The sequence below is a fragment of the Amblyomma americanum genome, chromosome 4, assembly GCF_052857255.1.
Source record: "Amblyomma americanum isolate KBUSLIRL-KWMA chromosome 4, ASM5285725v1, whole genome shotgun sequence".
In the NCBI taxonomy this organism is placed as follows: Eukaryota; Metazoa; Arthropoda; class Arachnida; order Ixodida; family Ixodidae; genus Amblyomma; species Amblyomma americanum.
In genome coordinates, this window is record NC_135500.1 from 161,430,131 (window position 1) to 161,455,784 (window position 25,654).

Consider the following 25,654-nt stretch of genomic DNA (forward strand, 5'->3'; position numbering starts at 1 on the left):
ATATATATATATATATATATATATATATATATATATATATATATATATATATATATATATATATATATATATATATATATATATATATATATATATATATATATATATAGAGAGAGAGAGAGAGAGAGAGAGAGAGAGAGAGAGAAAGATAAACGTATTTGGTTGCTAGAGGCAAAAATTCAAAGTTGAAAACGCTTCATTTAGCCATAGATTTATTTTGAGTCGACGTTTCGGACAGAGCCTGTCCTTTCTCAAGACTGAGGTTACAGGAGTCTTCTTCCTCTTCTTAAGGAGTTGGCACTGGCACACATGTACGACACATGAACAAAAGAAACAAACGGAGGCAAAGAATACTAGAAAAGATACAGATAGAAAGGGGAAAAAGGGAAACAAATAAAAAAGAAAAAAGAAAAACGTGTTGTCTCCCGCCGCCCACCCCGCAGCCGCGGGGAGCCGACCCCGAACGAGGAAAAAAAAAAAGAAAGGAAAACAGGGAGCGGGAGGGGATAATGGCTACCCATCAAGGCAACAGAGCGGCGGCGTGTAAGGTGCACAGGAGCAGACAGTGGCGGGATCGCCCTACACACAAAAGTTAAAGACGCGTGCACTCGCGTGCCCTGACCATAAAGAGTAAACAAATAAACAGAATAAAATGCAGACAGGGCCGGAGCTTCCGTCATCTGGAACCACTTCGGCAGCCTGAGCCAAGGCCGAATCAGCGGCGCCGTGAGCTTAACTAAACATATATATATATATATATATATATTAGCAGAAGAGGGAAAGTAAATGAGGGGCCCGTTTGACAAACTTATGAAGGGAGCCAACAGTCACCGAAACCAAGGTGCATTGGGGAATGTTTTTTTTAAATGTGTTGTGCTTATCAGTGGGATAATATTACTTAGATTAATAAACCGCTTAAAGAAAATTGCTTATAAAGCAGCAGAAAAAACAACCATGCCGCCGGTGGGATCCGAACCCACGACCTCCGAATATTGCGTCCGGTGCTCTTACCAACTGAGCTACGGCGACGGCTGTCCAATCTGCTGCTCTCGTGGGTATTTAATTTTATTTGGTGTACGCGAACCTTGAGAGTGTTCACCAGCGCCACCCATGACCATAGCGGCGGACGTAGCACGTCCTGTAATACCGCGAGCTGTTAGATGACGTTCCACGTCAAGCTCGCGGTATAACAGGACGTGCTATATATATATATTGTAAGCACTGTGAGTGACCTTCATCTTCATCTCAGCGTAATCATCATCGGTCATCGGGTCGTGCGAAGAAGACGAAGTGTTGCTAAGCTGTGACTAGTCGGTAGCTGCTGCTTCGGCCTACCTGAAGTAAAAAGGTGAATTTGCTGGTGCGTTCTTCTGCCTCACAAGTGGTGGAGGTGACTCCTGATCCCAGCGTCCTCAACGCGGCACCCCCTGGAGCTCCGTTCCGGTCGTGTTCTTGGCGGCACATCAACCGCCATGGCGCAGTCACATCCCCCTGCTCTCACCGTTCCGGCGCCTGTAGCTACCGATGGGCATCCCACGGCTGCCCATGCCACCTCTGCACCACTGACATCCCAAGGTGCACTTGCTCAGCACCATTTGACCCACCCAACTTGGTCAGTTACCTCACGTCAGCGCGACCCTCCGGTTTTCGCCGGTCTCCGCGGTGACGACGTCGAAGACTGGCTACAGCAGTACGATCGGGTGAGCGCTTTTAACGGTTGGGACGCTTCTATGAAGCTACTCAACGTCTCATTCTACCTGAGTGACGTGGCTAAGACGTGGTTCCTCAACCATGAGGACGCCATTCCTGACTGGCCTCAATTCACGACACAGATCCGCCAGATATTTGGAACTGTTGGTGCTGGTCCGACCTCTTTTCAAAAGAAGCTAGAGACCCGTGTGCAGCTTCCAGGAGAGACATACACATCATACATTGAGGACGTACTCGCCCTTTGCCGGCGAGTTAACAATGGCATGGTCGAGGCTGAACGTGTCGGACATATTTTAAAAGGAATTGGCTCTTTTGCCTACGCAGCTCTAGCTGCCCAAAATCCCGTCACGGTGGCAGACATTCGTGCCACTTGCCAGCGACTTGACTATCTACAGTCGCGCCGCCTCAACAACACCTGGGATCCGAGCCAAATTCCCGAAACTGATCTGCGCACCATCATACGATCTATAATACGGGAAGAGCTCCACAATGATATTTCGTCGGTTCCTGCCTTCTCACGCCCACCTGCTCAATCTACTGGGTTGCGTGGCATTATCAAGGAGGAGCTTACTTCACTCAATCGTCCCATGGCTACAGAACCACCAGCCCCTCCCTACGTTCCGACGTATGCTGAAGTCACTGCGGCTCCTCCTTCTTGTCCTCCTGTTCATCACGCGCCCGTCCCACCCAGCCTCGCCGCCCTGTCCCCGCGACCACCGGTGTATGGTAATTGGCGGCCTCTCCCACCTCGTCCAGTATGTTTCTACTGCGGAATCCGCGGCCATGTAACACGCGTTTGTCGCCGACGACTGCGAGATGAGCGTGCGAGCTATGGGTACGTTCGACGTGACGACGCCTACCAGCTTCCTCCTCGCCAGTACTACACCGATAATGACCTCCGTCCCTCTTCCTCCCCGTCGACTTCTCCTGACCGGTCTAGGACAGCACGGCCATCGCGTCGTCGCTCCCCGTCACCCTTTCGCCGGACTTCGTCGCCCCTTCGCCCTCCATCTTCAGCTTCTGCCCGCCAAACGGAAAACTAACCTGTGCAGTTTCCGGAGGTAAAACTGCACCGCCTGTCGTCGCTCCAATTCCTCCTCTGCTCCCATCAAACATGTTGACTGTATTCCTTGAGGGACATGAACTGGAAGCTTTAATTGATACCGGCGCCGCTATTTCTATTATGAAACTTGACTTGTGTTTAAAACTGCGAAAAGTGCGCACACCTTATACCGGTCCTCCTTTACGTGCTGCAAATGGACAGAATATTAACCCTTGTGGAGCGTGTACAGCCCGAGTCACCATTGATGGCATCTTGCACTTCATTGAGTTTGCTGTCCTATCCTCCTGTGTCCATCAACTCATCTTCGGCTGGGATTTCCTCCAAAACGCCTCAGCAGTCATTACGTGTTCCCCTCCCACTATTGAAGTCACTGAATGCAACATTCTTGCCGATAGAGAACCACTTTCTTCCCGTGTAGTTATGCTTGCCGATCACGTCCTCTATCCGGGCAACGAAGATATTCTATCTGTGACTTCTGACGCCGTCACCGATGGCGACGTCCTGATTACACCCAGCCCTCGTCTCCTGTCAAGAGGTATTATCATCATCGTGTCCCTTCTTCGCTTCTCCAGCGGTTCTTCTCTTCTCGCCGCATTCAACACCACATCAGAGCCCATTCTTCTGCGACGCGACTCTACTGTTGCATCAATTGCTTCCGCCCAGCCTGTCACACTTCTTCCCATTTCCACCTCCGATCGCTCTGATTCATCCCCTGCCTCGCTCAGTGCAGCACTTCGCCACACGATCAGCACCGACCTGACAACAGACCAGACAGACGCATTGCTCGCTGTATTGAACAAGCACGCAGACTCGTTCGACGTCAATTCCGGCACACTGGGTCAAACCGCTGCAGCAACGCATCGCATACTCACCGACGGATCAAGCATAGTTAAACGCCGGCCTTATCGTGTTTCTCCAACCGAGCGCAAAGTTATTCAGGAAAATGTTGCTGACATGCTTGCACGCAACATCATACGCCCATCGTCTAGTTCCTGGTCATCGCCTGTTGTGCTAGTGCAAAAAAAAGACGGTTCGGTTCGTTTTTGTGTAGATTACCGTGCTCTAAACAGAATAACTCGTAAGGATGTGTATCCCCTCCCTCGAATTGACGACGCCCTCGATTGTTTGCAAGGTGCCCAATTTTTCTCCAGCCTTGACTTAAGATCAGGCTACTGGCAGATCCCCATGAATGAAGATGATAAAGAGAAGACCGCCTTTGCAACACCGGACGGTTTATACGAATTCAATGTAATGCCTTTTGGACTCTGCAACGCTCCTGCTACATTCGAGCGTATGATTGACACAGTTCTCCGCGGCCTCAAATGGAAAACATGTCTCTGTTACTTAGATGACATCGTCATTTTTTCTTCGTCATTTCCTGATCACCTTACTCGTCTCGATGAAGTTTTGACAGCACTTTCCAGCGCTGGCCTACAGCTAAACACGAAGAAATGCCGTTTTGCATCAAAATCCATTAAAGTTCTTGGCCATCTCGTAAGCAGCGAAGGAATTAAGCCTGACCCTGAAAAAATCGCTGCTGCGCTGCACTTTCCCCGTCCAACTCGGGTCAAAGATCTCCGCAGTTTCCTCGGCTTGGCATCATACTTCCGCAGATTCATCCGCAATTTCGCCTCTATTGCCTCACCTTTACATGCGCTTCTTCACAACGACACGCCTTTCATCTGGTCTCCTGCTTGCGAAGAAGCATTTGAAACTCTGAAGCGTGCTCTGACTTCGGGTCCCGTCCTCTGCCATTTTGATGATAAAGCACCGACAATTTTGCACACCGACGCCAGTAGCCATGGCATTGGCGCTGTCCTTCTGCAACGCCAACACACTTCTACAGAAAATGTTGTTGCCTATGCGAGCCGAACTCTGACTTCTGCGGAACAAAACTACACTATTACCGAACAAGAATGTCTCGCCGTCGTCTGGGCTGTTCAGAAGTTTCGTCCTTACCTGTACGGCCGTCACTTCACAGTCGTCACTGACCACCACGCCCTATGCTGGTTATCCACTTTGAAAAATCTGTCCGGTCGTCTCGGGCGGTGGATCCTCCGCCTTCAAGAGTACGACTTTACTGTCACTTACAAATCGGGCAAGAAGCACAAGGACGCCGACGCTCTCTCTCGTTGCCCTATTGCTTTGCCGTCGCAACCCATGTCCTCGCATTCCTCTCCTGTCCCAACGGAGTCAAGCCATTTAAACCCTACAGTTATGCAGTCTTTGAGCGCCGCCTCTATTGCTCCCATGCCAGATATACACTGCAATCTTGCTCACCACCAGAGTGCTGACCCTTACTGTCAAAAGCTGATTGATAGTCTCAGCGGTGTTCTTAGACCTCCAAATGCCCGTCTCCGTCGTCGGCTCAAAAATTTCAAGTTACAGGATGGCACATTATTTTGGCACAACTACAGCCCACTGGGCCACACATGGGTTCCCGTAATTCCTTCTTCCCTGCGTCCTCAAGTTCTACAAGCCTTCCACGACGACCCCACCGCAGGTCACCTTGGGTACCACAAAACCTATGACCGCATCAAACGTCGTTTCTTCTGGCCTGGCCTTTCAACCTCAGTATTAAAATACGTAGCGTCTTGCATCCCTTGTCAACGACGCAAGCGGTCTACGTCGCCTCCTGCCGGTCTCTTGCAACCTCTCCCATGTCCTTCCACACCTTTCGAAGTCGTCGGAATCGACTTGTATGGACCCCTGCCCTTGACTCCAGCTGGCAACCGCTGGGTCGTTACTGCCGTTGACCACCTCACCCGATACGCTGAAACCGCAGCACTTCCTTCCGGCTCCGCTTCCGAAATCGCCAACTTCTTCCTCCACACCATACTTCTTCGCCACGGCGCCCCTCGCCTCCTCCTTAGCGATCGTGGCAAGTCGTTCCTCTCCACCGTCCTCGCCGCAGTGCTTCATGCTTCAGGCACGGTGCATAAAACTACATCTCCTTACCACCCTCAGACCAATGGCCTCACAGAACGCTTTCATCGCACCCTTTCTGATATGCTATCCACCTACATTCACCCTCAGCACAACAACTGGGACTCTTTACTCCCCTTTGTAACCTTCGCCTACAACACTGCCGTTCAACGAACCACCACCTACTCTCCGTTTTTTCTTGTTTATGCCCGCCATCCTACCTTCTCCCTCGAAGCATCTTTCTTCACAGCTTCTACTCCGTCTGCCGCGCCTTCCCACGAACAGTTCGTGTCTCGTATCGCCCACTGCCGTGATCGTGCCCGCCTTCAAACTGAAGCCACTCAAGCTTCCAGGAAAAGCACGTATGATGCGACTCATCGCTCAGTGTCTTTCCGCCCTGGAGACGAAGTGCTACTCTGGACACCTACTCGCATCCCCGGCCTGTGTGAAAAGTTTCTGAGCCGTTTTCTTGGCCCGTACACGGTTCTGGAACAAACTTCCCCTGTAAACTATCTCATCACACCTGCATCGCCTGTTCGCGATCGTCGGTGTCGCGGCACCGAGATTGTGCACGTGTCGCGCTTGAAACCCTTTAACCGCCGACCTTAAGATTTAATTTGCGACCAGGATGGTCGCTTTCGTTCGGGAGGGGGAATGTTGTAAGCACTGTGAGTGACCTTCATCTTCATCTCAGCGTAATCATCATCGGTCATCGGGTCGTGCGAAGAAGACGAAGTGTTGCTAAGCTGTGACTAGTCGGTAGCTGCTGCTTCGGCCTACCTGAAGTAAAAAGGTGAATTTGCTGGTGCGTTCTTCTGCCTCACAATATATATATATATATATATATATATATATATATATATATATATATATATATATATATATATATATATATATATATATATATATATACCATTTGGTATATATATATATATATATATATATATATATATATATGTACCATTTCGTTTTAGCTTGAAAATTTACCAAATCAGACTGTAAAGCTTAACTTCAAGTAACCGTCAACTCTACTACATTTTAAATGCCAATTCTTTCGTATTTTGTCCTCTTTCCTTAAGTCAACCCTTGTCAGAAAACTACTTGAAAGCTTAAAACAATACTGCGTGAAAAGCTCGGACGTCTTTAACCTGAAAATTATGGCATATTTTTTCCCGCACCTATGATCACAAGCCTGACAAAATAGATCTGAGGGACCGCACTGCCACCGATATCAAAGAGATAGCGAATGCACTAAAGAAAGTGGTATGATACAGAATTTTTGCCTAAATTTTTTGAAGGTGCGAAAGCCGACTTTTATTAACAATAACAATGACGATGAAGAGGGAGAATTCTCTTCCTGTATCTTCGCACCGCAGATGCATGTTGATGAAGAAGACGATGTGCAGTGCACAGCGCGATAGTGTGTTGCAGTTTAACACGAGGCGTGTTCGGCTGCAAGACTCTGGGATTCCCTGCTATTTCTTAATGCTGATTGGACTTTTTAACTTGCATCCATATGCAGAACCATCTCGTTCGTCTTAGTCTCCCTTCACCGAAGTGTGCGCCTTGGTTCGGTGGGTTTATGATATGCAGGGCCGACCTCCTGAATTGTAGCGGGTTTTTGACGCATGTGTACGACTCCTGCAATTTTGATATATAGGTGGAGTGCAGTAGACAAAGACTTGAGAATATGTGTCTATCTGCCGAACAGGACATTCATACGCAAAGAATGTTCGCTCAGGGGGATTGATTTACATGCACTGAACAAAAAAAAACTGCAGCGATAGCTTAGTGCTCTCGCGCAGTGGCTGGCGAAGCTGATCTGTTCGCGCTGTTGCGGCTTCGAATATTTGTCGCGGATATTTATTTGGATTTATTTTTATTTGCTTCTTTTACTTGGCACAAATCCGAAAATATCTCAAAATCACAAATATCGGAGATCTTGTGCGGCGTTTAACCATCGGAATTCTGCCTTCGCACAGACAACTACTTTCAGACTGTATTTTCAAAAGTGGTCAGATTAGTGATACCGCTGTAGGTATGGATGCGTGCTTACCTATTTTTTTAGTCGTAAACAAAGTACGGTTTTTTGAGGAAACTTCACGCATGTACTCGCTGTTGTCGCGCAGGACAGCGAGTAACGGAAATGTGTAACTGATGCAAGACACATAGTTCATGCTGGTTACATTGATGTGTTGTGCAAAGATGTAATTCAATGCAATGTGCACTTCTGGTAGTAGCTTGAAGTGGGTTGTTAACAACTGCGGCCCCGAGTAGTTCGCGCATGAACTCTGGCAACCACTGTGATTTCTAATTGTCGACGTTACATTCGCCGCACGTGATAAGGGGAGCGTCCAGTCCCCGCGAAATGCATATGCTCACATTCACGTACTTTATAAAATCCGTGGCCAAGAAATATTTATAACCCTTTGGGCGGTGCTTGGCAAACTGTATATTGGGTGTTACAAGGAAGAGTAAGTATTTTTAACAATACGATTTTTTAGGCAAAGATATGGCTTTTTCGACAACGTATTAGCGATGTTCATCCTGAAATCTACCTTATGTAAAAACGCCTAAAGAGTCTCCCGCCATACAAACGATCTTAACATATCCCTTGGATTTGCGCGAACACGTAGAAACTCTCATATCTCCTATGCATGATATCAGACTGGACGCTTAAAATTAACTAGCTGTCTTTATCACCCACTCTTTTTATCAGCGATTTGCTCAAATGTGTTTTGCTTGCACTATTAAGTGATGCAAACTATTTGTTTTATATGCATAGTATCTTTATTGTACTCACCCCTCCTGCTTGGGCATGTTATGTCTGCAGTATATGTTAAATAAATAAAAACTATGTGCCCAAGCAATATTCTGAGCTAAATGTTTTCAACATGATTGTGACCCTCGACTGAAAGAAACAGCTTTCCTCAGCTACAGTGTTTTTGTTTACTTCTGCAGGCTTTGGACTGAGAAAAAAAGCCATTATTGGAAGTTTTCTTAGCAAGGGTATAGTAAATTTAGGTTGCTGCTCATAGGGCGTCTCTGTTTTGCAGGAAACAAGTAAGAATATTTGACCCTCCGTGACCCTCCGATTAAAAGTTTGTCACACGCGTGAGCGCTGCGTCAACCGGGCATATTCTAATACTAACTCGCTGAACATTTCTCCGCATATTCTCGATTTATATTTCCGCATACTGGCGGCTTAAAACAACAATTTTGGCCAAAAGAAAAAGAATATGCCACTTATCAGACGGCACAAGAGGAGAGAGAGATCACTGTTGGTAATATATTCGTTAAGCGGTGGTCACTACCGCATTCGGTAGTGGGCAAATTTTAGGGCGTGAGGGCTGTAACACTCACAACGTTATTCAAGTTGGTAGCCTTAGGTGACAACCGGGCGTCATTCCAAAGTTGAATTTCACTTTTCCGCCAATATCTTGCAACACTGAAGTCAACAAGGAGTGTGTTGTGATAGCACTCAGCGTCAAGGCTAATGGCTAGTTAAACGAAGATTTTATATAATGTGTAGGTGCCAAGGGATGTATCACGTAATATAAAAGAGGCACATTTTCGTGCCTTTCAATCTAACTTTAACCCAGGGCACTTATTGCCGAGTTGAAGGTAACGGCGGCGTCAAGAATTAATAATATAATATAATAATATAATATTATATTATATAAATAATAATATAATTATTGCAATTTTTCATCGCAAGAAGAGCACCCCCATCGTAACGTTGGTCGGTTGCATCTTAGTTTCGGTCACGTCGATAAACTTCAGATTTGATGTAGTGTACCTAGAGGAGATATTTGCGTTGAGCCATGACAAAGTTATATCAATCATGGTGTGGTCCCTGAGGAACGCATTTTCGAGAAAACATTCAGACTTCGTGAAACACCACGTACAGGGTTGGCCAAAGGTTCCCAGGCCACATTGTCTGCTTTATAATATCAGTAAAGGTACCAAATTTTCAGAGGTGAGAATAATGCTTCTCCTATCCTCTAAAGGAATTTTGGGCTTCAGAAGTGTAGTGACTGCCCGACTTTAGTGCTGGAAAGCAGACCCTGTGACCTGGGAACTTTTGACCGACCCTCTACATGTCTTTATCTGAGTTATATTATGCTCGACATCACTAACCATTATTCTGGCCCGTCGCAAAGGATTTGGTGGACACCAAGTTTTATTGCACCTAAGAAAAACTGCAGCAAGCATACGGCACGCCTCACACAGAGATCGTTTAGCTGGTAAAAATAGAAAACACCATGAGCCATAAATTAAAAATAAGTTGAAAACGTCGACAGAGCAGGCTTCAGTAGGTCAACATGTCATAGTAGCAGCATCACGACAAAGATATCAATAGAAGAAGTGGCAGAAAATTGTAAGTTCATTGACCCCAGCGTTACGCAGGTATCTGAGTGACCGTGCGCGTATTGCAGAACGCAGTTTTGTGTACCCTTCCAATATTCCATGAATGCACTTGTGGCTTGCCAACGTGCGCGACTGGTTTCATGCCGTGTGTGGTGTGTGGTACAGTGAGTTGGCAGGAAGCAGAATAGAGGCTGTTTACGACAACCCATGCACGCCCTAAATGCGCTGCAATTCCACAGAAAACCTTCTCTCGTCCCGTCGTAAAACATTCGTCCTTTCTCCGCTGAGCAACCCTGCTCGCTCATTCTGAAGTCGCGTACCGCAACCGCACCACCCGTGCGCATTTATGCAGTTCTGACTGCGCTCATTGGTATTTACGAGCGCCCTTCCGTACGCTTCTATGAAAGTGGTGTGCACGTAGGAAATGGCTCTACGGGAACAGGCAGTCGCAGGCGTGTTGCGGAGGCACCACTAACACGCGCGCACCCCTCCGTAACACCACCGCTGCACTGCTAAGCTTCTTGACGCGAACGGGCATCTAGCCCTGCGAAAGCAAGGCGCACACACGAAAAGTTGTAGCGAGTCCTAGGAATAATGACTCATCTTCTAACACTCCAGCTTTCCTCAGCACCGCAGCAGCATAACGGAAATCGCGCGGGCGGCCTCGTCCACGTCTGGTGTTTATTCCTTGTCTTTGGTTCTCCTATGCTGCTGTTTTTATGTGATCATGCAGCAACTAGCTCTACAATCCATCATACTAACTGCAGGAAAGAATGCGCGCATTGCCACCACGAGGCTTTTTCGTTTTTCTGTGATTTGAAATGCAATTATAAAGATGGTTCGAATCTTGTGTCTTTTTTCTGTTCTTTGTATGGCAAAACATCATCGTCATAATCATCAGCATGACTGCGCCCACTGCAGGGCAAAGGCCTCGTTTTTGCCTCTCCAGTTAACTCTGTCCTTTGCCAGCTGTGACTACCATATCCCCGAAAACTTCTTAATCTGATCCGCCCACCTAACTTTCTTCTGCCGCCTGCTGCGAATGCCTTCTCTTGGAATCCACTCCCTTACCCAAAAGGACTAGAGGTTATCTTGCTTTCGCACTACATGCCATTCCCAAGCCCATTTCTTCCTCTTGATTTCGACTAGAATGTCATTATTACGATTTGTTTCCTCACCCACTCTTCCTGCTTTCGGCCTCTTAACGTTACACCTATCATTTTCCTTTCCATAGCTCGCAGCGTTGTCCTTAATTTAAGCTGAACCGTTTTCGTTAGCCTCCACGTTGCTGCCTCATAGGTGAGTTCTGGTAAGGTACAGCTGTTGTTTACTTTTCACTTGAGGAATATTGGTAAACTGCTACTCAGGATTCTTGACAACATGCTAATGCGCTTCAACCCATTCTTATCTTTCTAGTTATTTTCCTCTGATGACACGGATCAGCGGTCACTACCTGCCCTAAGTAGACGTATTCCCTTAACACTTCCAGAACCTCGCTACTAATTGTGAACTGTTGTTTTCTTGCAAGAGTGTTGAACGTTTTTTTGGCTTTCTGCATGTTAATTTTAAGACCTACCGGTCTGCTCTGTCTGCCTTACTCATTGATCATGCTTTGCAGCTCTTCTCCAGAGTGACTTAGCACGCCAATGTCATCAGCGAATCTAAAATTAAGTATTCTCCATTAACTCTTATCTCCAGCTGTTTCAGCTATATGAGGGCAAAAAAAAAACACATCCTAAATTGGATAACGCATTCATGCCGGAAAGCACCACTTTTAAACCATCACTGCTGTTTAGGCTTAAATGTCTGTGTGTTCTACGCATTGTCTAAAAGTACGCTTACATTTTTAAGCAGAGCAAAAGATCCCCGGTCCGTGGCCACAGCAGTCGACTGCCCTCAAAGCATACAAGGCACTCTTTGCCTACTTGAGAGCGACTGGATTGAGTGACAAATTGTGACAGCGTTGTGCGTGTGTGTGTGGTATGCCTTTTTTCCCTTAGTCCCCTAATCCCTCTTCCCCAGTGCAGGGTAGCCAACCGGAACCCCTTTCTGGTTAACATCCCTGCCTTTCCCTTCTGCTCTTTATCTATCTACATTTTTAAGGCAAGTGTCCAATTTGGATTTTATGAAACGACAGAGTTTAATATTCGCGCAGTGCTGTGAAAAAGAAATCGAAGCATAACATTCAGCCAATTATTTCTTTTTTTGAACAAAGTTGCCTGGAGCCCTTGTCACACCCCTAAAACAGGAAAAAATTTTGTATGCGAATGAATATACCATTTCACGGAAATGGTATTAAACATCACCAGAACCACTACGTTAACCGGCTATATGATTGTTTGAATTTATTTCCTAGTTTCCAGCCAGCACAGCTGAATTTTTGTTTCTGTTTATGCTTTTGTCAGAAAACTTAAGAAATTAAATTTTCAGCCAGATCACCCCCTCTTCAAGACAAAGGCCTCCGACAGCTGCCTTCTACGTTGTCATCCGCATTCTTTTTATCGCGGCGACTATTTGACTACCGTTCCCTCACTTCCAGCTAGCACAATTGCACTTTTTTCTGTTGATGCTTTCTTCCGAAAGCACAGCAACTAAATGAAATCATTACCATTCAAATCAACTTTTCTTCAGAACAAAGGCCTCTGAAAGTTACCTTCCATTTACATTCTATTTCTTCAACTGCGAACTATCTATCGCAGCTAATGCTGCAATCTCCTTTCGCACTTGTTTCTCAACGTTTTTATAGGTTTTTCTTTTCTTCAAATTTGTTCTGTTACTCTCAAAGTCAATCTATTCTAATTTAGATGCATTGTATGTCTGTTCCGAATTCAGAATTTTGCTCTTGGTTTCAAAAAGGATTTCCTTTTCTCGTGTTTTCTGGGCACCACATTCATGCTCACAACGGTGTCGGACTTGGTTCTCGCCACGTAATGCTACAACAGTGGCACGAATATTTGAGCAACTCGATAACGCTGCTCTCGCAGCGGTGTTGCGAACGATAGTAAATTATTTTACACCTGGGATGCAAAAGTAAATATCATCAACATTCAACCTGATTATTCATTCAAAAATTTTCTATATAAGCCAGAAATCAGGGAATCAAAGTTCGCTTTGTAGGACACAGAAACTAGTTACAATCCTTGTGCAGCAACAATATTGGCAAAAAGTGTTCCTTCTTTTTATGGAGGGAGCCACACCTCTTACAAGGACAGCATTGCTAGGAAAACATTTCTTGTTACTGGTTAGCCGCCGTTTTTGGGGCAGGCTACGTCGCGCGTGAAGCAGCTAAGACAATGCCCATACAGCAGTTGTCCTTAATGCTCGGGGGTTCTGCCTGCAGCGCACAAAGCATTTTTAACCCAATGAGTGCCTGCTGTTCGGCACCGTGATCAGCGCACAACAGGCAGAGCTTTCGCAAGGCGGCACGTTTCGACGGGTTTTATGGCCTGTGGTTTTATATGGAGCGACAGGCTTTGATGGTCGGGGGCACTGCTCTTAACAATGTGCGGCGTTTTCTTCAAAATAGCGAGCTTAGGAATTCTCGGATTTCTGCATATTTTGCCGCGCTCTAATTGCACTGTTATTACCAAGAATTTTACCTGTTGAGATTAGATTACCGTAGGCCAAAGACATGGGCTATATTGCAGCGGCATGTAGTTTCATTTTTTATGTTTCTAATGTTCTATATTATATTTTGCTACTATCTCCTGCTTGTTTTCTAGATTCCATTCCAATTTGCGAATACTGCATAATCACATTCTGTACGTGAGCAAAGTACCACTCGTTTCCTTGCCTCATAAATGTGCTTGGAGAGTTCGAGTCCAAACATTTGAATTTTTTCGTTAGCCACGAAATAAAGCTAGACTTTCAGAGGCTTCGCGGTGAGGGTCTAAAAGAAATAATTCTGCAGACGCGGTAGAGGTTTCTTAACGTGGATTGACCTTTTACATTGCTCTTGGTTTCAGAGAAAAGACAGGCCGAACATTTTCATGTTTTAATTGCTGTCCATCAGTCTATCACCACAACAACTGCACTCGTGGCGGAGAAAGAGAGAACGCTAATCAGCGATCGTGGTGGAAAGTGACGTAGGCGCGGGCCGCAGAAATAACGCGTCTACGTGTTAGCACGAATTTTAACGCGACAGCATTAAGGAGCTTGTGTCGCAGAAAAGCCGGTGTCGTCGGCGTCGGCCGTGAGCGAAAAGTCCTGCACATTTCGGCAAGGCGCCTGGCAGCGCTTCTGCGTGGTTTGCCGCTCCGTGTTTTCGTTTCGCCGTATCTTAGTAGAGCGATTTGTCTAACGGGCAAGGCGTCGCGCCGAACGGGCGATGGCGTTCCGTGGATTCCCTGGCAGTGCTGCAACGCGCTGTCACATTTTCTCCACGATATAAAAATATGCGGACTCTCAAAGGCGGCCATAACGCGAGGTGGAATAGAGAAGATGCGATGTCCTTGCTCCGAAAGCATAGTGGATGTTATGCGAATGAATAATTGTCCCTGAATGGGTGCATGATCGGAGGATGAGATCAGTACTAATATGTATACTCCTGATTCAATGATTAACAAAACGGCTACCTTCGTTTCTAGATTCAGAGCCTCTATTAAAAGTAACGTTCATCATCCGGGCCTATATTTGACTATTTGGTTGACTTTATTATGAGGCTTGTAAGTTAGACAGCGCTACCAACCTAAGCGTTTAAGCAGTGTGTCGTTAAAATGCGTCCTCCACTTCGCAGGCATATTTCCGTTCATTCGGTGAATAAAAGTTTTTTCCTATCACCCCAGGAGATTTTTCGGAAATTTTCTGATGCGAAATTCTTTTCAGAAACTGCTGTTCATGCTAAAGCGCGTTTCAAAAAACTTTCGCTGAACTATTGATGACGACAGTGCTTAAAATTTAAAGTGCCCGACTGGGCACTGAGGAAGCGAGTTGTCCTTTTAGAAAGTTAAGGGGAGCATTTGACTGATGAAGAAACATTAGATTCTTTAGTGCAGATTGATGCTTATTTTGTCGCATAGTAGAAATGAATTATTGTTATCTGCTAACGACGCTCACGGTTTCGTTAAATGAGAGGGTGAAATCTACAAATTTAAGTGCAGTGTTACCAAAATCCACAGCTGTGATGATAATTGCCACATAGTGATCACCAGAATTTTGTTCACTGTCAGCAACGGTTCTCTTCACTAGCGGATGCTTACCCAAAAACAGAAATGGCTGGGCTTTTGCGTGAAATCACAATTTTTCTCAGCGCGGCTGTCATGGCACAGTGCTTCAACGGGGAAGTAGCACACATGCCGAATTAAAGATCAGTGAAAAGCGGGTAATCGCGTTTTACAGGGCGGAGGGATCGTAAGCTCTTTCCAGTTTCGATACAACGAAACTGGAATAATCTAACATTGAAACAAGTTACATTGACTACACAGAGGAGTTGATCTGACTGACGTTTTTGGTAAGATCTATAGAATTTTTGTACGCTGTACGAAATTGACTGTTCTCATTTTCCCAAATTGCCTGCATACGCCAATCTAGAAGAGCTGTGTAGCATAGAACAAAGTCAATGACAACGCCATGGTTCACAAGTAAGACAGTATACAATTCTAGAACTTCAAAGCAAGTTAAAGCAATGTGCCCATGCATGCAGGGCTTCCCGCTCAAAAGAGGTGTCTAGGAGGCAACCGCAAGTAAGAGGCCCAAGGTGATTTCAAAACCACCAGAAAAAGTATGTATGACATGACTGGCCACTTCCCCTAGCATGTGAACTGTATGTGAAGATTTGCGGGAACAATTATTGCAGCAGGGCATCTAGAGTGACAAAATGTCATGTCCTCCTTTTCCTTCAGAAACAAGGGCTGCTGACTGCATTCCCAAACGAATTAAGTCTCAGAGAACATAAATGCATGCCTAGAAGATGCAGATTTTCTATTTTTTTTAACAGCTAAATTTTTACAGCTTACTTGCACCAGTTTCACCCACAGAAATTTCTCAAGACTGCTTTTAAAAGACTAAGCAGATTCTTACCGAGGAAAGATTAATGTGGCTAGCCTGAGCAGTTGATCATGAGGTGGTTGCATTTAAGAGTACCTATCCTAATAGTTTAGCATTATTTATACCTTAACTTTAGTAAAATGCGTATAATTGAATTCTTTCAACAGAAACTCACAGAATGTCGATCATGTCATTCAGCATAATTGATAGTTGGTCACGAATATCATGGCATAAAAAGCTTTCAAGAATCGGTAGGTGACCAATAATATTAGATTAGCCCTGAACATTCCCGAACGAATGACCCTGCAAGAAAGAAGCCACTTCAGGTACAAGGTGGATCTTTTGTTTTATTGCCTGACACACGCAAAGTGGCACACATTACAAAACGTTCCATTCCTCTGCCGGGCGCCAAAAAAAAAAGCAATGCGGCATGCTTCACAGCTTGATACTAATTTCACGCGTATGAAAAGAAAGACACTGAATCAACTTGACCTGGAGCGCATCAACGGACTTTGTTCAACTAGGTTAATTGAGCTTAGCGGCCCATCTCAGTAGTTTCAATCGTCCTTAGACGTCCATCCTGCTTGTTCTAAAAAACCGTAAAAAGGATTAGGAGTTTCTTTCAAAGCTCAACTGTAATACCTCTTTAAACTTTTCCGCCTGGCTGCCGGCCACTGGAACTGTTTATGGTAAGCATGTTCTCTATAATACGCATCTCGGTGCTTTCCTGGCATATAACTGAACTGCTCGTTCATAAACTTGGTTCTCTATTTTTAATAGCCACAATGCCGTATTATTTCCTAAAATATAAAACAATTAAGTAAAAAACAGTGAAGTTTTGAATTTCTGCAATCATAGTCTCAGATATGAGGGCATAAGAATTATTTTATCGGACAAACAGCTCAAATCAACGTTCAATACACCTTCCGTTTTGAAACAACTGCGTTGCATTCTACGCTGATCTAGAACACTGTCCTTTCGCCTGTGATGCAGGAAAGAAAGGAAGCGTCTGATGTTTTACATTGGAGACGGAAAATATTTCTTGAATTGCGCTTTTATTCCGTTATTCTAGAGCGGCTTTTTTTTATGTACGTCGTCCAAACAAAACTCAGATAGAATAGGAGAGCACAACCACATTTTGGTGCGCTGTCATGCGCCGGCGCCTGTGCAACTGAACTGCGAATAACGGCTAGCGCAAAGAGTGTTCCCGAGAAACAAAAGGTGGCGCCCTCTTTAAATATGTAAAGCACATGGGGTTCCGCTCCGCGAGGAGGCATGCAGAAGCGCTCCCGATTTCCATTTCCAATTTTGGGTCGAAGGGTGTTGTCATGGGGCTCTCATTTTTCTCGACGTATTCGCCTTCCCCTTTTCCATCGATCTCAAAATCTTAAGTCCTTCCTTGTTTTATCTACTGCCTTTCCAACAGTTCCGCACTTGTATGTGTTGTACCTAGTGGTGACGTTTGCATGCATACGCTCCATTCATTTCCATTCCTACAAGGTGCTCCTCGAGGCGTTCTATCCTTGTTCTCGGGAAAAATGTCATCCGTTTTGAAGTTTTTCAAGCTCGTGTACAGGAAAAGTTTAGTCGGACTTTAGAGATCTGTGTTTCTCATTATTAAATGTGGCGCCTGTAGAACTTTTTGCAGAGTACATATATTCTCATGATTAACTATTAGGATGTACCTTTGTCCAAGTCGACATTTCGGTAGCAGGAAAGGAAAGCAAGTGAGACAATATTGCGCGCAGGAAACAAGCACGGTGTTGCGCACTGCATCTGCCATGCCTTTAGGGGTGCTCTTGATTCAATTTGACTGTTTTTGCTCTGCAGGAGGGCACGACGATATAGGAACTCTCAGGCATGCTTCATTATGTTTGTGTTGCTTTTGAAACGCCAATGAGAAGAAAGTTGTCGGTGCCCCTCCTTTGCTAATGGAAGATATATTGCCATAGAAAATTCCTTATGAACCTGTACTCAAGTCCCTTTCTTAGAGAAGAAAAACCGAAAGGTAAGGAGACCACATTTTGAACGTATGCAATCTTTCCATAGATCAACCTTCGCGCTGCCGGCCTTTCTCTTGCCTTGCACCTCGACATGAACGCAGCCTTCTATCGATCCCCGCTAACTTTGTGCCTGAAGTGCTCGGCTCCTGAGCACAAATCTTATTGTTGAGCCCAGGCCACGGCAGCCGCGTTGCAACGCGATAGTGTTACGCGTGCCGCTCTGCGGAAAACCCGGTGTCGCCGGCGGTGTTGTCGTAAGCAGCAGCAGCGGCTGAGATGTGAGCGAAAACGCAGGTGGCCCACCTGCCACCTAGGTCATACCACCTTACCACGCCATCACAACCTGCCCACTGTGCCAGGTGGCAGACCGATTAGTGCTTGGTCGCGAGAGGTTACACGGGAAGAGCAACCTGGGTCTCACAAGCCCAACCAGTAGCTGTAATTGAAACAGCCGTATACCGGGGCAGTGGAAGAACGCATAAACTCCGCACCACTGGGCCAGGAGTGGTATGAGGACTCCTAGCTGCCTGTGAATGTTAAGTTGCGAACGACGACTTAAGCATATAGAGGCAATAATTCAGTAATGCTGTCGCGTCATACTCTTACCGCAGAGCTTAAGTCTGACTTCAGTTTTTATTGAAGGGGGAATATAACGAGGTCCTCCTCTTGTGTGCAGAATTAATCCTAAAAAACTTTCACTTATACATGCCTCAGAAAATATAGCGCTCCATTTTCAGGTGAACATCTTTTAGAAAGAAATTGAATTCGTGTCTGAGCAATTGTAACTGCATAGCTTTACAGTTTTCATGACACCAAAACACTCCGTTAGGCAGTGCCAAAAAATTCACTTATTTGTTGAGTGAGGTCACGTCACCTCGTGACGTCATCACAACCTGCCCTGAAGGGCCACTCTGATTGCTCTAAAAAGGACTTGTGACCGTTTGGTGTCATCACAACCTGTCCCCGTTACAGGTGGAAGTTAAAATATTAATTGGATGACCAAGCTGACGTCCCCTTAAGCGGTCATCACAACCTGGTTACCGCGTTGTGCGCACTTTCTGGACAGGAACCGAGATAGCAAATCGAAATCAAGAATCAGAAAAAAATCGCATATATTCAAATTGCTGCACCATAAAAGCATAACAGATACCTACGACTAAAGCTAATATTCCGATATAGCGGTTGTCGCATCCACAATTATAAAGAAACTGACGCAAACGCATGCTCCAAGAGAACCTACTACAGATCTTAAAAGTAATGCTCTCGCATTCCGCTCTTAAGGTCACTTAAACGTCCCTATAGTTACCTTGAACTCTGTTAGCTATAAACTCGCTCTAACAGCACTCACGTAACTGCCGCTCCGAGCAGATATCGTGCAGGCAAATGCTGCCGACGCTAACAACCGTGGTCAGAATGAGCAGTTTGGGTGACAGCCGAGTTCGGCTTTCTTGCCAGTCGTGTTCTGTTAAGTCCGTCTATACTTGCCATGGACTGATGCCATCCTCTAGGCGTCGTTGAAAGCTACAAAGAAGCTCATTCTGGTTACATAGGTGGGCTTATATATGTTTCAAACTAGTCGGGGCCAATCCTAGTCACCGCGAGTGGATTTCGATGGAGCTCAAATGCATAGATTTCCTAGTAGTGTGCATGATGGGACCACGGTAAGGAAACACACGGGGTCAAACTCAATGCAGAGCCTCCTGCAGCAGCAATTGATGATGATGATGATGATGATGATGGACCTCTGGCTGAATGGCATGTACCCACGGTGGGGGATTAGTCAGGGTACATTGTTGATACAAACGCACAAATGGGTAGAGTGTGGAGTAATTGCACAATTTTGTGAAGAAGACGCAAATTTGGATGAAAAAAGGTGAAAAAAGGAATTGAAAAAGCTGTGAATTCACATTTTAGCATAACAATCGACCTGATGCAAATATAGAGCAGTGAACAAAATATATACCGTGAACAAAATAGCACTAAGGTTTCAAGGCATATAACTTGGCGCTTGCCCCAAAGAGAGTTGAATCGGAATAGATAGAGGGAGCCCCAGTCGAGCGAGGGGGATCTCCAAGTATGTTCTACGGAGAGAAGCGAGCCGCCGGCAAAAGAGGAAAAAGTGATCTATTGACTCTATTGTAATTATTTCATTGTCCCTTTTTTCATAACACTTCCTCTTCTTCCGTCGGGGCGATGTTCATTAAAGAAGCACAGATGATCGAAATTGTACCAGCGCCAGCCACTAATGTCGGATACAATTAAAGAAATATTGGCTGTTCCTCGTCAAACGCCCCCTTCCAGCCAATGGCGTCGGCCGATACTAATGAACCTGCCAAAGTGGGTAGCATGACAATGCACGGAGTGGTGTGACAATGCAGAGCGGGGCTGTCCCCGGCAATGCCAGGAGGTGACTACCCCGTTTCATCTGCCAATTCCTGCATTGCCATGCTAGCAGATTCATAAGAATAGGTCAACACAAATGAGGTGAAATGCAGCTTTTTTTATTGCCTTCTATTCTATTGAAGCGAAAGCTTCACTACGCTAGGTAAAGCCGATTTCGCTGTGCGTTGCCGGTTCACCTTCAAGTGAGCCACAGGTCAAGTGTGGTTATACGCCTTACCATATGTAGTCCACCATGGTGTCGCGCCACTTGCACTTTGATATTTCGATTCACCGGTAGAGGGCGGTACAATAGGCCGGAGCGTTCATTGTGTGACACCTCTGGCGATGAACCATTCATTGAACCACCACCTGCCAGGGTGTCAGGGTGGGCGGGCTGCCTATCCAGTGTGCGCAACACATGCACTGAACGTTACAGACGCCAAGCCCGCGTCTACGTGCCCGATGCACCACAGCTTTCGCTCTCTAACCAGTTTGAGGAGAAGCTAAACCGCAGCTATTTTTACTTTGCGATTCCGGCCGCGGCTGTTTAATTTCGATGGAGGCGAAATTCTAGAGGCCCGTGTACTGTGCGATGTCTGTGCACATTAAAGAACTCCAGGTTGTCGAAATTTCCGGAGCCCTCCACTACGGTGTCCCTCATAGCCTGAGTTGCTTTGGGACGTTAAACCCCCATAAACCAAACCACTTTGCGATTCATTGTCATTTCCTTCTATTGCTTGCTCCTTTATCTTTTTCCTCCAATAAAAATGCTCTTTAGGTTAGGAAAGGCGCAGTAAAGGGCTTCGGTATAATTTCTACCACCTGGGGATCTTTAATGTGCACTGAAATTGTACTGAACACGCGCGTTTTGCATTTCTGTAGAAGCGAATAGTTTAGTTTGGTTTACGGGGGTTTCACGTCCCAAAGCTACTCAGGCTACGAGGGACGCCGTAGTGAAGGGCTCTGGAAATTTCCACCAACTGGGGCTCTTTAACGTGCACTGACATCGCACAGCACACGGACCTCTAAAATTTCGCCTCCATAGAAATTCGACCACCGCGGCCGGGTCGAAGCCGCGTCTTTCGGGCCAGCAGCCGAGTGCCATACCCACTGAGCCACCGCAGCGACTGAAAGCGAAATGCAAAGGCGCCTATGTGCTGTGCGATTTCAGCGCAGTTAAGGTGTCCACCGAGAAGTCAGGCAGTTGGTGGTCCTTTCCTTTCTAGAGAACCAATTTATTTTTCCTGGAAATGTTCGGGTCTCGACCACGGCAGACAGTTACGGCGCCTGTTTTTTGCCTATAACCGTAGCCACGTCTGAGTCTGCAGTAAAGCCCGTCATTGATTTAATACGTGCCATAGTAGTACAATGTACCAACTGAGCATTCATTTTTCGCAGCATTTTCATTTTTAGCAACAATAGGTAACAAGCAGTGGCAACAAGGATTAGCCGCTCAAAGTAACAATGGGAAGAAAAAATAGTCGCTGTGTACTATCACTGTGCTTAAAAATTTTTTCGTATAATTTTGTTTCCGTACATTACCAGAAGCCTAAAACAAGTCCTTGCGAGTTGTGGGGGGAATCTGTATACAAAGGAAGCCCACAAACTGCATGGATGGCTCACAGAGGGGACGCGAACACCGAAGTTTTTTATTAGGCTAATATCTACGGCGACGTTCATAGCAAAGAATGAGGAACAACACAGAACTATAGGCACAGTCATTGGCTGTACTCGAAAGAAAAAGGAATGCGAAAATATTTCAGGTAACAGAAAAAGTGGCATATCCGTTCCAATGGCGTCATTTTTTATGCTTCGTCCCACGAAACGAAACAAGGTGATCAATACTTGCTTCAGAACAGCGAACGGCCGCGTATTTAAAGCGGGATTACCATATTTAGAGCTGGCGGCACATGCGGTGAGCGAGGCTAGGAAGTTATTTTTGTTTTTATGAGACATTTGCGACTGCTGAATACGTTTACCTTTGCGGTGTCTCTTTTACAGAGTATCTATAATCGCTAGACCCAGGAAAAAAGAGCCCGCGCAATGGTGCACGAACGGCTTTTTGCCGTCACAAAAAGGCTGCAGAATGACTCGATATAAACTATACTAGTGGTCTCGTGCACATGAAAAATTTGTGAGGGCACTTAAGCCTGCTTACGTGCAAGAATGCTAAAGCATGGAACGTTTTAGAACGCTGGGTTTTTTTAAACAACGCCAGCGCTTGTATTTATTTTTATTTTATTTTTACTTTTCTTATTTTAAAATTTATTATATTTAATTTATCATTTCTCTTTTTCTTTCTCTACATTTTATTTCATTATTTATTTTTAAATTTAATATTTTTAATTTAACATTTTATTTTTTATTTCTTGGTAATTTATTTTTAATCTCATGTTTTATTTTACTTTTAATTTTATTTTTATTTTCAATCGTTTTAAATATTTTTTGTTGTGTAATTTATATCTTATCTATTTTAGTTTTGATGACGTCATTTCGTTGCCATCTGAGGCTGACACTTTCTGCGTACTGACACTTAGGGCGGACTCATTAGGCAAGTAAGGCTTTCGCCTTAAAAATACAACTTTGATCATTATTGCCGGACCCCGGGGCTTGCTTTGGTGTGCCGGGAATATGGTGAATTGTTAAATCTTCCTCAAGTTTTCGGATTAGTTATGGAGTATAAATCTATTAACGTAATCACGTTCGGAAGCTTTTATAAAAATTTACTTCATAAAAGTTTTTATTATGCGGTTTCGGTGGCGGCAACGAATTTTGTCCTGAGTTCGTTTTGAGAATAAAAAGTAGAGCTATGATCTTTCTAGGGTTGCGCAGAGTACACACATTTTTCTTTTTGAACGCGGGAAATAGCTGCTAGTTTTTCTTTCTGCCTTTAATTCGCGAGCTGTCGCCTTTGCAGGAACACATTTTTCATACATACTACAACTGTCTTTTAAAAACTGTGCTTCGTCATTCGAAAAAGAAATGAAAAGTCTCACAAGAATGAACACCCTATGAAGAAAGTCATCTAGTGTCCCTTTGTTACTTAGTGTTACCCTTGCATTCCCCTGTTGTATTTATTCAAAGCTTTTTGGTAGGCATGAAATATACACTTTATATCGGGTACTGAAAGACGAGAAACAGGAAGAAGTTCAAGTGGGGAATGAATTGTAACATACTATACCACTTGGCTACTATTCTTAAATTATGCTTTCGGACCGGGATAACTACTTTTGATGTGTCACCGCATTCCAGTGTCATCTCAGGTTCTAACTGCGAAAAGGATTACGGTATTCATAGAAGATTATGCCTCTAAAGTAGTATTGGATGTTCTCTAGATTATATCTAGAAAGACAAATGTAGAGACAGATTTCTTGAGGAAACATACGAGAAAGCCGTGGCGTGGATCCCCCTATCTAAAGTGCAGGTGATTAGGTCAATCCAGATTAGAAACACCTTGAAATTACCTAGTTCAGTTCAGTTCAGTTTATTTATTTCTTGCTACAGAGAGCAATGGGTCCCGGGATAAAAAGCCGTAGCTTGACAAGCTGACTGGTGTTTGCGGCAGGCGAAATTTTGTAATGTCGTTCCACAAAAAACTATACATTTTCAACGCACTAATTGTTTCTTCCCTTCAATTGTGTTCTTCTATTCTTTCCAAGAGCTATCGTTCAAGGCACACTCTCCTCGTGTGTCAGGAAAGTTTACTCTCATGATTAAACTTTTTTGCGCCAGCGTAACCTATTCTGATTTTGCACCGAAGCTTTTAATGAACGAAAATTCAAGGTCGCTCGCAACATATCTTGCATATTTTGCATTGCCCATATTTCTATTCTCCTTGCGCTACTACAACCGAACCATACTAGTAGTTTAGCTTCTGTACTCAGGCTTTCCTTTCATTATATTTTGAAGCCAGATCGGCAATGCGCTTAACCTAATCATTTAGAACCAGTTTGTCTTGATAACCACAGGCTTAATTCCAATACGCGTTTATCTTTCAGACCATGGCACTGACGAAAAGTTCACTCAACAATTAGCGCACACTCTCTTCGCCGCGATTCCTCTTTCTGGAGGATGAGTTCTCCCAGTGTAGGCAAGGGCAGCAAATGTGCGATTATTCCCATTATTGCACTCAGAAAATAAGTTTGACGCGGATGGCTATTCATTGCGAAGAAAGAGATATCAGTATTAAAACTTTTTGCGCAAGATGTTTTGCATCATTTTTTGAATTCCTCGCCACGAAGTGAGCAAATAGGTGCAGAAAAATACCTTCTTTGGCCGTTTTGAGAGTATGTTTTCAGCGAACAGTCTCTTTTTAAAACTTCACGTTCTATTTAGGCCCCGATAGCACTGACACAGTGAAGTTAACATCAAAATCGCAACAAAAAATGTCCATAAGAACAAAGACAAAATATGGTGCTCATAGCGGAAATAGTGACAACTGGAGGGAGCAAAACACGGCTTCCATTTTCTGTTTCCTTGCTCGAGTTCGAGTGAATAAAATAAAAGGATCACTTCGGTGGCGCACTGGGGACGGTTGCTCCCTTGAAGTATGGGCTTTGAAGTCGGCAGCGCGGAATAGATGTAGGCCCTTGCTTCGTGGTGGGAACACATGTTTTCCCTAAGTGGGCGCGGCACAGCCGTGAAGGAACTCCGTGTCGCTACTTCAACCAAATGGCCCTAGCAGCTTGTCGTTTTGCGGCTGTCTTCCTGAAGAAAGTTTCTTTTGGCGACATTGTTATATGTAGAGACGTTTCTTGTGGCGGGTGCAACAGAGAGCGTCTCTTAGTATACGAGAAATCGTGCAATCTTAAGAGCAATAAAATGTAAAACAAGGAACTTGGGATATGGTGCTTGGTTTTCTGTACACAAATGTTGTTCAGGACAACGTCGTCCAAATTTGTGGTTTGTAAACTCCTCCTTCAAAAAATGACACTTGCTTTTGATAACTGAATGTGATTACACATGCCTTCTCTGTAGCTCTTAGCGGACCGTGAAATTTTCGATTCAGCAACTGCTTTTCTGAAAACTGCCGTTTCTTGTGCACTTTTCCGATAGCCATAGTGCATTTGGAGCCAAAATTGACCATCGCATTTAGAACCTAAAAAGGCCATGGAGGTAGTGGTCGTATGATTTAGGGGAATCCGTCAAGATGGAGTTGATTTAAGATAAGCGAGCAATTCATGAATAGCAACCATGTGAGCAAATCGGGACCGCT

General features: G+C 44.9%; 1 non-coding gene across 1 annotated transcript; it reads right to left on the reverse strand.

The window, feature by feature from the left end:
* Positions 1 to 955: 955 nt before the first annotated feature.
* On the reverse strand, positions 956 to 1,029 carry TRNAL-CAA (transfer RNA leucine (anticodon CAA)). Its single transcript has one exon. It is a non-coding gene; the product is annotated as a tRNA-Leu (tRNA).
* Positions 1,030 to 25,654: the final 24,625 nt, after the last annotated feature.